The sequence below is a fragment of the Dendrobates tinctorius genome, unplaced genomic scaffold (genome assembly GCF_039654945.1).
Source record: "Dendrobates tinctorius isolate UK_male_01 unplaced genomic scaffold, ASM3965494v1 ptg000081l, whole genome shotgun sequence".
Lineage (NCBI taxonomy): Eukaryota > Metazoa > Chordata > Amphibia > Anura > Dendrobatidae > Dendrobates > Dendrobates tinctorius.
In genome coordinates this window covers 3,230,194-3,245,155 of record NW_027361749.1, presented here as the reverse complement: position 1 = coordinate 3,245,155, position 14,962 = coordinate 3,230,194, and positions in this window count along the sequence as shown.

Genomic DNA, 14,962 nt, shown 5'->3' with positions numbered 1-14,962 from the left:
GCTGGAACCCGGTTACTAAGCAGGAGGTACCTGTGCTACAAAGCACTACCAAGGACCAGCAGACGTTGCCGGAACTCGGATACCGAGATGGAGGCACCTAGGCCAAAGGCTCTGACGAGAACCAGCTGACGGTGCTGGAACCCGGAGGGGTAGCATAAGCTGCAAGAGCAAATGGAAATAGCGAGGACCAGCTGACAGTGCTGGCACCCGGAGGGGCAGCAGAAGGAATAAGAGCCAATGGCACAACCGAGGACCAGCTGACGGTGCTGGAACCCGGTTACTAAGCAGGAGGTACCTGTGCTACAAAGCACTACCAAGGACCAGCAGACGTTGCCGGAACTCGGATACCGAGATGGAGGCACCTAGGCCAAAGGCTCTGACGAGAACCAGCTGACGGTGCTGGAACCCGGAGGGGTAGCATAAGCTGCAAGAGCAAATGGAAATAGCGAGGACCAGCTGACAGTGCTGGCACCCGGAGGGGCAGCAGAAGGAATAAGAGCCAATGGCACAACCGAGGACCAGCTGACGGTGCTGGAACCCGGTTACTAAGCAGGAGGTACCTGTGCTACAAAGCACTACCAAGGACCAGCAGACGTTGCTGGAACTCGGATACCGAGATGGAGGCACCTAGGCCAAAGGCTCTGATGAGAACCAGCTGACGGTGCTGGAACCCGGAGGGGTATCAGAAGTTACCCCTGAAAAGCAAAGTTGGCATGCCGCAAGCTGGCCGCAGTTACCGAATCACACAGTCCTACAGGGGGTGCTTGTCCTACTGGCACTATGGAACAAACCTTTCTTACCAGAACCCGCAGTCCACATAGGAAGCACCTAAACTGCTGGCACCCTAGCCTCGGCTAACCCAACCGCAACACGACATGGCAACTTGGGGTGGCAAACTGACATTGACACTTCCCGGAAACAGCAGGCAGGGCTGGAACCAAGCTGGGCAGGAGGGAGTACCCGTGCCAAAGTCAGTTATGAGCAGCAACTGGCGATGTTGGAGCCCAGGACAAGCACTTAGCAGGCTGAGGCCTGATGTGCTGTCAATTGGGAGGCAGCAGGACAGATTGCCATCAAAACAGCAGGGGAACAGCTGACGTTACTGAACCCCACAAACACAGGAGCTAGTGTTTTACTCTGTGAAGACGGCACTTCCGAGCAACAACTGGCTGTGTTGAAGCCCAGGGACAAGCACGGAGCAGGCTTAGGCTGCATTGAAGAAATTTTAAGATCGGTTGTAGACTACTAATTTGAACCAAGCTCCACTTAGGCCTGTGGATTCACTGATTTTCGTATTTCCCCTGTCCTCCAACCCCGCCAGTTACAGCTCCGAAGTGGCGTCTGCACAATCCACACTTGTTCCTGTGTTACAGGTGTTCAGTCCGGTCAGTTAATCCCCTGATGTGTGTCCGGCAATGTCGCCTGCTCTGTCCACATTCCGATAATGGGAATGTGGACAGAGCAGGCGACATTGCCGGACACACATCAGGGGATTAACTGATCGGACTGAACACCTGTAACACAGGAACAAGTGTGGATTGTGCAGACGCCACTTCGGAGCTGTAACTGGCAGGGTTGGAGGACAGGGGAAATACGAGAGACAGTGGAGCCACAGGCCTAATTGGAGCACGGTTAAAAATCAGTAGTGGTACGACTGTGTAGGCAGCAGGAGACTTTGCCATCCACACAGCAGGGGATCAGCTGACATTACTGAACCCCACTGAGACACGGGAGCAAGTATCTCTTTCCGTGTGGACGGCACTTCCGAACTACAACTGGCTGTGTTGAAGCCCAGGAAATAGGAGGGTGTAGGCAGAGGCCTACTGAATTTTGAATGAGGTGACAGCAGGAGAGACTGCCATCCACACAGCAGGGGATCAGCTGACGTTACTGAACCCCACTGAGACACGGGAGCAAGTATCTCTTTCCGTGTGGACGGCACTTCCGAACTACAACTAGCTGTGTTGAAGCCCAGGAAATAGGAGGGTGTAGGCAGAGGCCTACTGAATTTTGAATGAGGTGACAGCAGGAGAGACTGCCATCCACACAGCAGGGGATCAGCTGACGTTACTGAACCCCACTGAGACACGGGAGCAAGTGTCTCTTTCCGTGTGGACGGCACTTCCGAACTACAACTGGCTGTGTTGAAGCCCAGGAAATAGGAGGGTGTAGGCAGAGGCCTACTGAATTTTGAATGAGGTGACAGCAGGAGAGACTGCCATCCACACAGCAGGGGATCAGCTGACGTTACTGAACCCCACTGAGACACGGGAGCAAGTGTCTCTTTCCGTGTGGACGGCACTTCCGAACTACAACTGGCTGTGTTGAAGCCCAGGAAATAGGAGGGTGTAGGCAGAGGCCTACTGTATTTTGAATGAGTTTACAGCAGGAGAGACTGCCATCCACACAGCAGGGGATCAGCTGACGTTACTGAACCCCACTGAGACACGGGAGCAAGTGTCTCTTTCCGTGTGGACGGCACTTCCGAACTACAACTGGCTGTGTTGAAGCCCAGGAAATAGGAGGGTGTAGGCAGAGGCCTACTGTATTTTGAATGAGTTTACAGCAGGAGAGACTGCAATCCACACAGCAGGGGATCAGCTGACGTTACTGAACCCCACTGAGACACGGGAGCAAGTATCTCTTTCCGTGTGGACGGCACTTCCGAACTACAACTGGCTGTGTTGAAGCCCAGGAAATAGGAGGGTGTAGGCAGAGGCCTACTGAATTTTGAATGAGGTGACAGCAGGAGAGACTGCCATCCACACAGCAGGGGATCAGCTGACGTTACTGAACCCCACTGAGACACGGGAGCAAGTGTCTCTTTCCGTGTGGACGGCACTTCCGAACTACAACTGGCTGTGTTGAAGCCCAGGAAATAGGAGGGTGTAGGCAGAGGCCTACTGTATTTTGAATGAGTTTACAGCAGGAGAGACTGCCATCCACACAGCAGGGGATCAGCTGACGTTACTGAACCCCACTGAGACACGGGAGCAAGTATCTCTTTCCGTGTGGACGGCACTTCCGAACTACAACTGGCTGTGTTGAAGCCCAGGAAATAGGAGGGTGTAGGCAGAGGCCTACTGAATTTTGAATGAGGTGACAGCAGGAGAGACTGCCATCCACACAGCAGGGGATCAGCTGACGTTACTGAACCCCACTGAGACACGGGAGCAAGTGTCTCTTTCCGTGTCGACGGCACTTCCGAACTACAACTGGCTGTGTTGAAGCCCAGGAAATAGGAGGGTGTAGGCAGAGGCCTACTGTATTTTGAATGAGTTTACAGCAGGAGAGACTGCCATCCACACAGCAGGGGATCAGCTGACGTTACTGAACCCCACTGAGACACGGGAGCAAGTGTCTCTTTCCGTGTGGACGGCACTTCCGAACTACAACTGGCTGTGTTGAAGCCCAGGAAATAGGAGGGTGTAGGCAGAGGCCTACTGTATTTTGAATGAGTTTACAGCAGGAGAGACTGCCATCCACACAGCAGGGGATCAGCTGACGTTACTGAACCCCACTGAGACACGGGAGCAAGTGTCTCTTTCCGTGTGGACGGCACTTCCGAACTACAACTGGCTGTGTTGAAGCCCAGGAAATAGGAGGGTGTAGGCAGAGGCCTACTGAATTTTGAATGAGGTGACAGCAGGAGAGACTGCCATCCACACAGCAGGGGATCAGCTGACGTTACTGAACCCCACTGAGACACGGGAGCAAGTATCTCTTTCCGTGTGGACGGCACTTCCGAACTACAACTGGCTGTGTTGAAGCCCAGGAAATAGGAGGGTGTAGGCAGAGGCCTACTGAATTTTGAATGAGGTGACAGCAGGAGAGACTGCCATCCACACAGCAGGGGATCAGCTGACGTTACTGAACCCCACTGAGACACGGGAGCAAGTATCTCTTTCCGTGTGGACGGCACTTCCGAACTACAACTGGCTGTGTTGAAGCCCAGGAAATAGGAGGGTGTAGGCAGAGGCCTACTGTCTTTGTAATGCGGAGACAGCAGGAGAGACTGCCATCTCCACAGCAGGGGAACAGCTGGCAGTGCTGAACCCCACTAACACTTGAACGAATGTGTTTGGCTCTGTGGAGACGACACTTCTGAACACCAACTGACGCTGTTGGAGCCCAGGATTAGGCGAGGAGCAGGCTGGGGCCTACTGGATTTTGGCAGGTGAATGCAGCAGGAGACTTGCCATCTCCACAGCATGGGAACAGCTGGCAGTGCTGAACCCCACTAACACTTGAACGAATGTGTTTGGTTCTGTGGAGACGACACTTCTGAACACCAACTGACGCTGTTGGAGCCCAGGATTAGGCGAGGAGCAGGCTGGGGCCTACTGGATTTTGGCAGGTGAAGGCAGCAGGAGACTTGCCATCTCCACAGCAGGGGAACAGCTGGCAGTGCTGAACCCCACTAACACTTGAACGAATGTGTTTGGTTCTGTGGAGACGACACTTCTGAACACCAACTGACGCTGTTGGAGCCCAGGATTAGGCGAGGAGCAGGCTGGGGCCTACTGGATTTTGGCAGGTGAAGGCAGCAGGAGACTTGCCATCTCCACAGCAGGGGAACAGCTGGCAGTGCTGAACCCCACTAACACTTGAACGAATGTGTTTGGCTCTGTGGAGACGACACTTCTGAACACCAACTGACGCTGTTGGAGCCCAGGATTAGGCGAGGAGCAGGCTGGGGCCTACTGGATTTTGGCAGGTGAAGGCAGCAGGAGACTTGCCATCTCCACAGCAGGGGAACAGCTGGCAGTGCTGAACCCCACTAACACTTGAACGAATGTGTTTGGCTCTGTGGAGACGACACTTCTGAACACCAACTGACGCTGTTGGAGCCCAGGATTAGGCGAGGAGCAGGCTGGGGCCTACTGGATTTTGGCAGGTGAATGCAGCAGGAGACTTGCCATCTCCACAGCAGGGGAACAGCTGGCAGTGCTGAACCCCACTAACACTTGAACGAATGTGTTTGGTTCTGTGGAGACGACACTTCTGAACACCAACTGACGCTGTTGGAGCCCAGGATTAGGCGAGGAGCAGGCTGGGGCCTACTGGATTTTGGCAGGTGAAGGCAGCAGGAGACTTGCCATCTCCACAGCAGGGGAACAGCTGGCAGTGCTGAACCCCACTAACACTTGAACGAATGTGTTTGGCTCTGTGGAGACGACACTTCTGAACACCAACTGACGCTGTTGGAGCCCAGGATTAGGCGAGGAGCAGGCTGGGGCCTACTGGATTTTGGCAGGTGAAGGCAGCAGGAGACTTGCCATCTCCACAGCAGGGGAACAGCTGGCAGTGCTGAACCCCACTAACACTTGAACGAATGTGTTTGGCTCTGTGGAGACGACACTTCTGAACACCAACTGACGCTGTTGGAGCCCAGGATTAGGCGAGGAGCAGGCTGGGGCCTACTGGATTTTGGCAGGTGAAGGCAGCAGGAGACTTGCCATCTCCACAGCAGGGGAACAGCTGGCAGTGCTGAACCCCACTAACACTTGAACGAATGTGTTTGGTTCTGTGGAGACGACACTTCTGAACACCAACTGACGCTGTTGGAGCCCAGGATTAGGTGAGGAGCAGGCTGGGGCCTACTGGATTTTGGCAGGTGAATGCAGCAGGAGACTTGCCATCTCCACAGCAGGGGAACAGCTGGCAGTGCTGAACCCCACTAACACTTGAACGAATGTGTTTGGTTCTGTGGAGACGACACTTCTGAACACCAACTGACGCTGTTGGAGCCCAGGATTAGGCGAGGAGCAGGCTGGGGCCTACTGGATTTTGGCAGGTGAAGGCAGCAGGAGACTTGCCATCTCCACAGCAGGGGAACAGCTGGCAGTGCTGAACCCCACTAACACTTGAACGAATGTGTTTGGCTCTGTGGAGACGACACTTCTGAACACCAACTGACGCTGTTGGAGCCCAGGATTAGGCGAGGAGCAGGCTGGGTCCTACTGGATTTTGGCAGGTGAAGGCAGCAGGAGACTTGCCATCTCCACAGCAGGGGAACAGCTGGCAGTGCTGAACCCCACTAACACTTGAACGAATGTGTTTGGCTCTGTGGAGACGACACTTCTGAACACCAACTGACGCTGTTGGAGCCCAGGATTAGGCGAGGAGCAGGCTGGGGCCTACTGGATTTTGGCAGGTGAAGGCAGCAGGAGACTTGCCATCTCCACAGCAGGGGAACAGCTGGCAGTGCTGAACCCCACTAACACTTGAACGAATGTGTTTGGTTCTGTGGAGACGACACTTCTGAACACCAACTGACGCTGTTGGAGCCCAGGATTAGGCGAGGAGCAGGCTGGGGCCTACTGGATTTTGGCAGGTGAAGGCAGCAGGAGACTTGCCATCTCCACAGCAGGGGAACAGCTGGCAGTGCTGAACCCCACTAACACTTGAACGAATGTGTTTGGCTCTGTGGAGACGACACTTCTGAACACCAACTGACGCTGTTGGAGCCCAGGATTAGGCGAGGAGCAGGCTGGGGCCTACTGGATTTTGGCAGGTGAAGGCAGCAGGAGACTTGCCATCTCCACAGCAGGGGAACAGCTGGCAGTGCTGAACCCCACTAACACTTGAACGAATGTGTTTGGCTCTGTGGAGACGACACTTCTGAACACCAACTGACGCTGTTGGTGCCCAGGATTACGCATGCCGCATGCAGAGGCCAATGGGCAGCGGTTTTTATGGAGGTTGTGGACTACTACTGATTCTAACCATGCTCCACTTAGGCCTCTGGCTCCACTGTCTCTACTATTTACCCTGGCCTCCAACCCCGCCAGCTACATCTCTGAAGTGGCGTCAGCACAATCTACACTTGTTCCTGTGTTACTGGTGCTCAGTCCCATCAGTTGATCCCCTGATGTTTGTCCGGCAAGTTCGCCAGCTCTGTCCTCATTCCCACTACTGGTTATGGGAATGTGGACAGAGCAGGAGACCTTGCCGGACACACATCAGGGGATAAACTGATGGGACTGAGCCACAGGAACACAGGAACAAGTGTAGATTGTGCTGACGCCACTTCAGAGATGTAGATGGCGGGGTTGGAGGTCAGGGGAAATAGTAGAGACAGTGGAGCCAGAGACCTAAGTTGGGCACGGTTAAAAATCAGTAGTGGTTTGAATGTTGATGGAGCTGGTGACTCTGCCGTCCACACAGCAGGGGATCAGCTGGCATTACTGAACCCCAGTAACACAGGAGCTAGTGTGTTTCTCTGTGCAGACGACACATCTGAGCGACAACTGGCTGTGTTGAAGCACAGGGATTATAGTTCAGGTGGTAGAAAAATGAACACACCAGCAGACCTGGATACAGTTGCCAACCACTAATTTAGTCTGTAAGAGGAATGGCAAAGTCTTTGGAGATCCAGGCCTTGTTCATTTTCAGAAAAGTCAGCCGGTCAACATTATCGGAAGATAGTCGCGTGCGACGGTCTGTTAGTACACCACCTGCGGCACTAAAGACACGTTCCGATAATACACTGGCAGCAGGGCAAGCCAGCACCTCCAATGCATACTGGCTAAGCTCTGGCCATGTATCCAGCTTAGAGACCCAAAACTTGAAGGGGGAAGAGCCATCTGGGAGTACAGCGACAGGGCAAGACATGTAGTCTGACACCATCTGACGGAAGCGTTGCCTCCTGCTGACTCGAGGCGTCGCTGATGGTGTAGACAATTGTGGTGGACACACAAAACTTTGCCACATTTGGGCCATAGTGGTCTTGCCTTGTGCTGCGGCACTGCCTCTGCTCCCTCTTTGTGCAGAGTTTCCTCCACTGCCTCGACGCACAGAGCTGCTTTGTAAAGCACTTGCAACAATGCTGTCGGGTGGAATGGAAAACATTATGGACTGCACCAGTGACTCTTCGTACTCCCGCATTTTACGCTCCCGGTTCAACGTTGGTATGAGCCTTTGTACGCTGTCCCGGTAGCGAGGATCTAGGAGGGTGTACACCCAATAATCAGCCGAGACGAGAATGTGGGCGATGCGGCGGTCGTTTCTCAGGCACTGCAGCATGAAATCAACCATGTGCTGCAGACTCCCAACTGCCAAAGAACCGCTGTCCCCTGTTTGAGGCGTGACCTCGACCTGCTCTGCATCACCCCACCCTCGCTGTACATACTGAGTAGAGGTTTGTGTACCTCCCTCCTCTGGAGAGATGTCTTCCTCCTCCATCGACTCCTCCTCATCCTCCTCACAAAGTGTCCCCTGCCTAGGCCTTTGTGAGGAAACACGTAGCGCAGACTGTCCAGAAGCAGATGGCATTTGGGACTCCTCATCCTCCACCTCTTCTGAAACCTCATCCCTTAGTGCTTGCAGTGTTTGTTGAAGCAGGCAGATAAGGGGGACAGTCATGCTGACTAGTGCATCATCTGCACTCGCCATCCGCGTGGATTCATCGAAGGCACGCAAAACGAGGCAGATGTCCTTCATAGAGGCCCACTCAATGGTGCTGAAGTGTGAACGGCGCACAGTGCGACTTGTTTGCGCCTGATGCAGCTGGTACTCCATGACTGCTGCCTGCTGCTCACACAACCGCTCCAACATATGTAACGTTGAATTCCACCGGGTGGGTAGGTCACATATGATGCGATGTTCTGGAAGGCCAAATCGTCGCTGCAGAGCAGCGAGGCGCGATCTTGCCGTGCTGGAACGTCGCAAGTGAGCGCACTCTATGCGGACCTTGTGCAACAGTGCATCAAGATCCGGATAGTCCCTCAGAAAGCTCTGCACGACCAAGTTAAGAACATGTGCCAGACATGGGATGTGTGTGAGGTTGCCTAGGCCAAGAGCTGCCACCAGATTTCGGCCATTGTCACACACTACCAAGCCCGGCTGGAGATTCGCTGGCCCAAACCACACATCGCTCTCCAGCTTGATAGCATTCCAGAGCTCCTGCGCTGTGTGGCTTCGATTCCCCAAAGAAATTAATTTGAGTACAGCCTGTTGACGTTTGGCCACGGCTGTGCTCATATCGGTCGTAACAGGCTCCTGCTCTGCTGTTTCTGAGGAACTTGAGTAGGAGGAGGAGTCTATGTGTACAGACTGGAGTCCTGCAATCCGTGGCGTTGGAAGAACACGTACAGCGCCACTCTCCAGATCCGTACCCGGCTCCACAACATTGACCCAGTGGGCAGTGAGGGAAAGGTATCGTCCCTGTCCATGGTTACTGGTCCACGCATCGGTGGTCAGGTGGACCTTGCTACTAACGGCGTTTAGTAGCGCATGTTTTATTTTGCCCTCAACATGTTTCTGCAGGGCAGGGACGGCTCGCCTGCTGAAATAAAAGCGGCTGGGCACGTTGTATTGGGGGACTGCCAATGCCATTAAGTCCCGGAAGGTGTCAGTGTCCACCAGCCTGAATGACAGCATTTCAACTGCCAGAAGTTTGGCAATGCCAGCATTCAGAGACTGTGCTCGGGGATGGTTTGCCGAGTAAGGGCGCCTTTTATCCCATGCCTGTGCTACCGATGGCTGTGATGGATGGGAACGTGCTGTTATGGGTGGAATCTGACAGGGTCTCCGGACAACAGTGGCAGAGGTTCTTCCTTGGCGATCCTGTGAGGAAGCCGAACCAGCAGTGTGTGAGCTGGAGGAAGAGGGCCCAACACGAACTGAAGAGGTGGTAGGTGGTGCTGTACGTTGGCCTACGTCTTGAGGGTGTCTATGCAACTCCAACTCGTGCTTGGTGCGCACATGTTTCCACATATTTGTGGTATTGAGGTTGCTGACATTTCTCCCTCTTTTGACTCTCTGATGACACAGCTTGCATTTGACAAAGCAAATGTCATCTGCAACTGTGTCAAAAAAGGACCACGCACTGCAACTCTTGTGAGCGCCCGGTTTGCCTTTGGAAGGAGGAATGCTCCTAACGGGTGCCGAAGTGGAGGGTACAGGCAACCAAGTCTTCCCCCTCCCTCTGCCTCCTGTTTTGGCCGGTAGGGGAATCTCTTCCTCCGAGCTGCTCCCACCACCTTCCTGTTGCTCACGCCATGATGGGTCAAGGACCTCATCATCTTCCCTCCCCTCTTCAAACAGCTGCTTCTCCGGGGTTGTCTCGCCAGCACCGTACGCACCAGAAAGTGGCAACTGAGTCTCGTCATCATCTGATGCGTACTGAGGTGTGCTGACCATAGGCACTGGCCCACTCGCCTCTTCAGATTCAGAGGGACAAAGAAGTTGCGCATCACTGCATACTCCCTCTTCTTCACATTCAGGAATGCTGCTTGGCTGGCCCCCTCTTTCCAAGCCAACAGATTCCGAGAACAGAAGTAGAGATTGTGATGGCTCCTGTCCATGTCTCTCTGACTGCCTGGGCACTTTGGCAGGTGGTGAAGAGACAGATGGTTGCTCTTCGGTGCTCTGACCCTGAGAGGATGCGGAAGTAATTGAAGTCGATGCGTTAGCTGCCATCCATCCGACAACGGCTTCAATTTGTTCCTCCCGCAGCAGTGGGGTACGTTGAGGTCCTACAAAGCTGCGCATAAAGGACTGTTGCCTGCTAAAACTGGGGGATGCTGATCCACTGGTGCCCGCAGCAGGCCCAGAATCCCCACGTCCTCTACCTGTAGAATCCCCACGTCCTCTCCCTGCAGAATCCCCACGTCCTCTCCCTGCTGAAACTCCACGCCCACGCCCACGCCCCCGCGCCTTACTCCCTGCCTTCTTCATCTTGCAAGACTGCTTAAGATAGGCAAAAAAGGACAAAGGGGGGCCTTAGTGTGCTTATTCCTGAACAGCTGGTTACAGGTACAAGAAACACTAATTTTATGAAGTGTGTGTGTGTGGACTAGACTTTAATAGGAGCTGATGTGGCCTACACAAGTTCAAAATGTAGTGTTTGGTGAACTTTTTATGTGGTTTCTTTGTTTGAAACAAACTCAAAGTATGAGAACAAAGAATTGAAACTGATAGTATCACCAACTTTTTGGAGCTATTACAATGCAGGCAGGTAACCTACAATGCAAAAGATGAGGCTCCAAAAAAATTGGGTAATACTAATCTGGCTGCGCCGGCAGGGCACAAGCCAGAAAAAAAGGCTCCTCTATCTACTCCTATATAGTGTTTGCAACCACCGTAGATGGAGACGGATGGATGCACACTAATAGAAGAAAAAATGAGCTGCACTCAGAGACAAATATGTGTGAGGCAGTGACGCACGTTGAGCGTCCTACAACCAGACGTAGCTGCAGGACACACTACTCAGCGTGAGCTGCACTCACACACAGTCAGAGACCTCTCAGACAGCCGTGAACAGTGCAGCAAAGTGGACACTAGCACTGAAAGGCTGCAGAAAGGCTCCGCTGTCTACTACTAGTGTTTGCAACCAACGTATATGGATACGGATGGAAGCACACTAGATTGAAATTATTTAAAAAATGCAGCTCAAAAAATAAAAGATGTATGAGGCAGCAGTGATCACACTGGGTGGCCTACAGCCTGACGTGGCTGCAGGACCCACTCCACAGCGTGAGCTGCACTCACACAGCCCTTGCAGACAGCTGTGAAAACAGCGCTGCTAGGGAAAAGCAAGCTACAGTGGTGGTTTATGTAGCCTGGATAAAGCACAATATTGTTTTTAGAATCGCTATTTCTAACTGTCCCTCACAGTCTTCTACAGCAGCCTGTCCCTAACTGAATTCACAGCAGAGTGACCAGAAATGGCGGCTGCGGTGGCTTTTATAGTGCATCATGACATCATTTCGGCAGCCAATCACAGCCATGCCAATAGTTAACATGCCTACATGCCTAACAGGATGTGCCCACACTTCGGAGGATTCCCATTGGCTTAATCAAAGCAAGCAGGCTCATAGCATGATGGGAACTTCCTATTCCGATTCCGATCCCGGAATCCGATATGAAAAAAGTATCGGAATTAAGTATCGGAATTCCGATACCGCTGATATCGGCCGATACCCGATACTTGCGGTATCGGAATGCTCAACACTATCAGAGAGCAATCCATGTGCTGTTCATGATTAATACTGCAATTAGTAGGAGAAGCTTTTTAATTTATGTATTTACTTATTTTGTATGTGAAAATCACTCGTGAAACACTGAATGTAAAAAATGACACACTGAACAAACACTCCTGAAACGTGGATGATAGACAAAGCAGACACCTGGAACACTTTTAACGAACATGAAAAATCACTGATGTCTAAATGAGGCCTAAAGGGTTAAGAGAAAGTACAAGTACAAAACTGAACAAAGAATAATTGAACAAATCATTTAAAAATAACAGACATTGAGGGTCTGGCCAAAGAGGTCAATAGCAGTGAGGTTAACTGTGCATTTTGTAAGATTAAAAGCATTTTTTAAACAGCAGCATGGTTCAATAACCTTTTGTCATCATTAAGTATAAATTGTTAATTGTCATGTTTCGTTTTACTGAATACTTAACCTATTTTCGTTAACTCTTAAATATCTATAGGGATACACTAAATGTTGTTTTCTTAAGAATATTAAAGAGCCAGGAGTTTTTACTGGACAAATGCAGCAAGAGCTGCGCCATTAAAAACCTAAAGAATGTAATTATGAACAAATATTATATTTTAATGCAAAACTGTAAGTAGGTCCCTTGCTACACTTCATTTACTAATAAATAAAAATAAGTGAGTTTATTTGCAAATCTCCATTGCAATCAGTCATGTAGGTAGTCCTTGGCTTCCTGATGATAGCCAAGCAAACTGCGTCCTACTTGTCAGAATCCCAGGCACTTCTTCTTGTCCATTGCGATGTCAAGCATGCATAACACTGTAACAATGATGTGGTGCTGGATTTATGGATTCCTACAGGTAGGAGGTGGATCGCATAGTTGCCATTCGCCAGCTACAGACTAATGATGTGGCTGCTGGAACAGGGTCCTGTGAATTGATTTGCTCATTTCTATTAAAAGGGTTTATCCAAGACTATACTTGATTAAGGCTGGAGTCACACACAACGATGAAAAAAACGATCCGATTTTAACGGTCCGAAATCGCACAAAGGTATCTTAACCTGTGATCCATTTTTGATGCGATTTTTATTCATTGATGCGATTTTAATCGCATGTAAGGATCCGTTTCACATCCGTCTGCCGATTTTTTTTATCTGACCATTCCAAAATTGACAAATAACGGTTTTTAGGCCTGAAACTCATTTACCAAATCATCGCACCCTATATTTATGGCCTCTCCTACAGATGTGAGGCTGCTACCTTTGAAATACAGTCACTGCTTGGACTTGGTTAGCTCTGCTTTGTGCTAAACATGACAGACAGGCTCACTTTTAACACCACTGGGCGTGTTCTTTTCTATTGGGTTTTATCCCGACATTTTGGGGAGCAATACCCTGTGATTGCGGATCCGAGGAGGCGTAGGCGAATGTGGGTCCATCCCCTTTTGCTCCGAAGGATATCTAAAGGCCATTTCCACCGTCTCTACACATCTCTGCGTAGCCATCCGGAGAAGTTCTATCAATATTGTTGGATGAGCCTTGCTACCTTTGATATTTTGCTGGAGATTGTGCGCCCTGGGATCACGTTTCAGGACACGAGGATGCGCAAAGCTATTTCTGCAGAGGAGCGTCTACTCCTCACCTTACGGTATGTCTCAAACCAATATATTGATGATGTGTGAAGCTGCATATTTATTTAACACACCTTGAATCTGATTTCATATTGCCCTATTCTCTTAAATGATGTAGAAATCATTTACCAAAAAAATTTGTATGCTTGTGGCTTACGTAACCAATCCATGGCATGTAATGCAATGTTCATCATGCCTACTTTAGATTTCCTCGACTTTAAATGTTTTTGAAACTGTATCTGTTGTTTGTTGGCCCGTGTGCTCTTTCCTTTTTTTTTAGTTTCCTTTCAACTGGCCATTCATATGCTGGTCTGCATTTAGAATTTTTAATTGGGAAATCAACAATCTCTGGCATTGTACGGTCTACATGCTCCGAAATCTGGACCAGACTCCATCATGTGGTAAGGCCGGAGCCCAAATGGTTTTATGGTTTTATCATGAAATTATGTGAATAAAACTTATCGTGGATTTTATTAAGTCTCCAGTGCCGGATCTTCCTTCTCTCTTCATGGAGCCCAAAATGCCTGACTGGTTGCGTATCTCCCGTGGATTTGAGGACACGTGCCAGTTTCCACAATGTATTGGAGCCCTGGATGGATAGCACATCCTTGTGCGTAAGCCGCCCAACTCAGGGTCACAATTCTATAATTATGAACAATATTTTTCACTAGTATTGTTGGCTTTGGTTGACACTCACTACAGGTTTATAATTGTAGATATTGGGGCCTATGGAAGAACTGGAGACTCCAGAGTCTTCACTTCTTCCATCATGGGTCGGCGGCTGCGTAACAATGAGCTTGACCTACCACCACCACATCAACTTCCCAACTCAAATCTGGAACCGGTGCCTTATGTTATTGTAGCAGATGAGGCGTTTCAATTGAGCAGACATGTCATGAGGCCATATCCACGACGAACCCTTGACCACCGGCGGAGAATATTTAACTATCGCCTATCACATGCTCGGCGACTGGTGGAGTGTGCCTTTGGCATTCTTACGGCCAAATGGAGGGTCCTACAGTCCGCAGTTCAGCTGAATGAAGCTAATGTCAATGAAGTTATTAAAGCCTGTGTTGTCCTACACAACTTCACAAGAATTCATGACTGCCCCTCATATGATGATGCTCAAGTGGACTCTGCTAATGTGTCTAGGCATAGGACACATGTAAACCCACCCCGTCATCCAATTTCTGGACTCAAAGTACGTGATGTGTTTACAAATTATTTCCTAACACCTCAGGGTGCAACTCCATGGCAAGATGATGCCTTATCTATGTAGTGGTTTGGTAGTGTTGTGTTATAAAGATTGTTTGCTTCACCTTTTTGTTAATATTTTTTAACCAATACTTGTTACTATATCTATCTAACACATTGCAGAACAT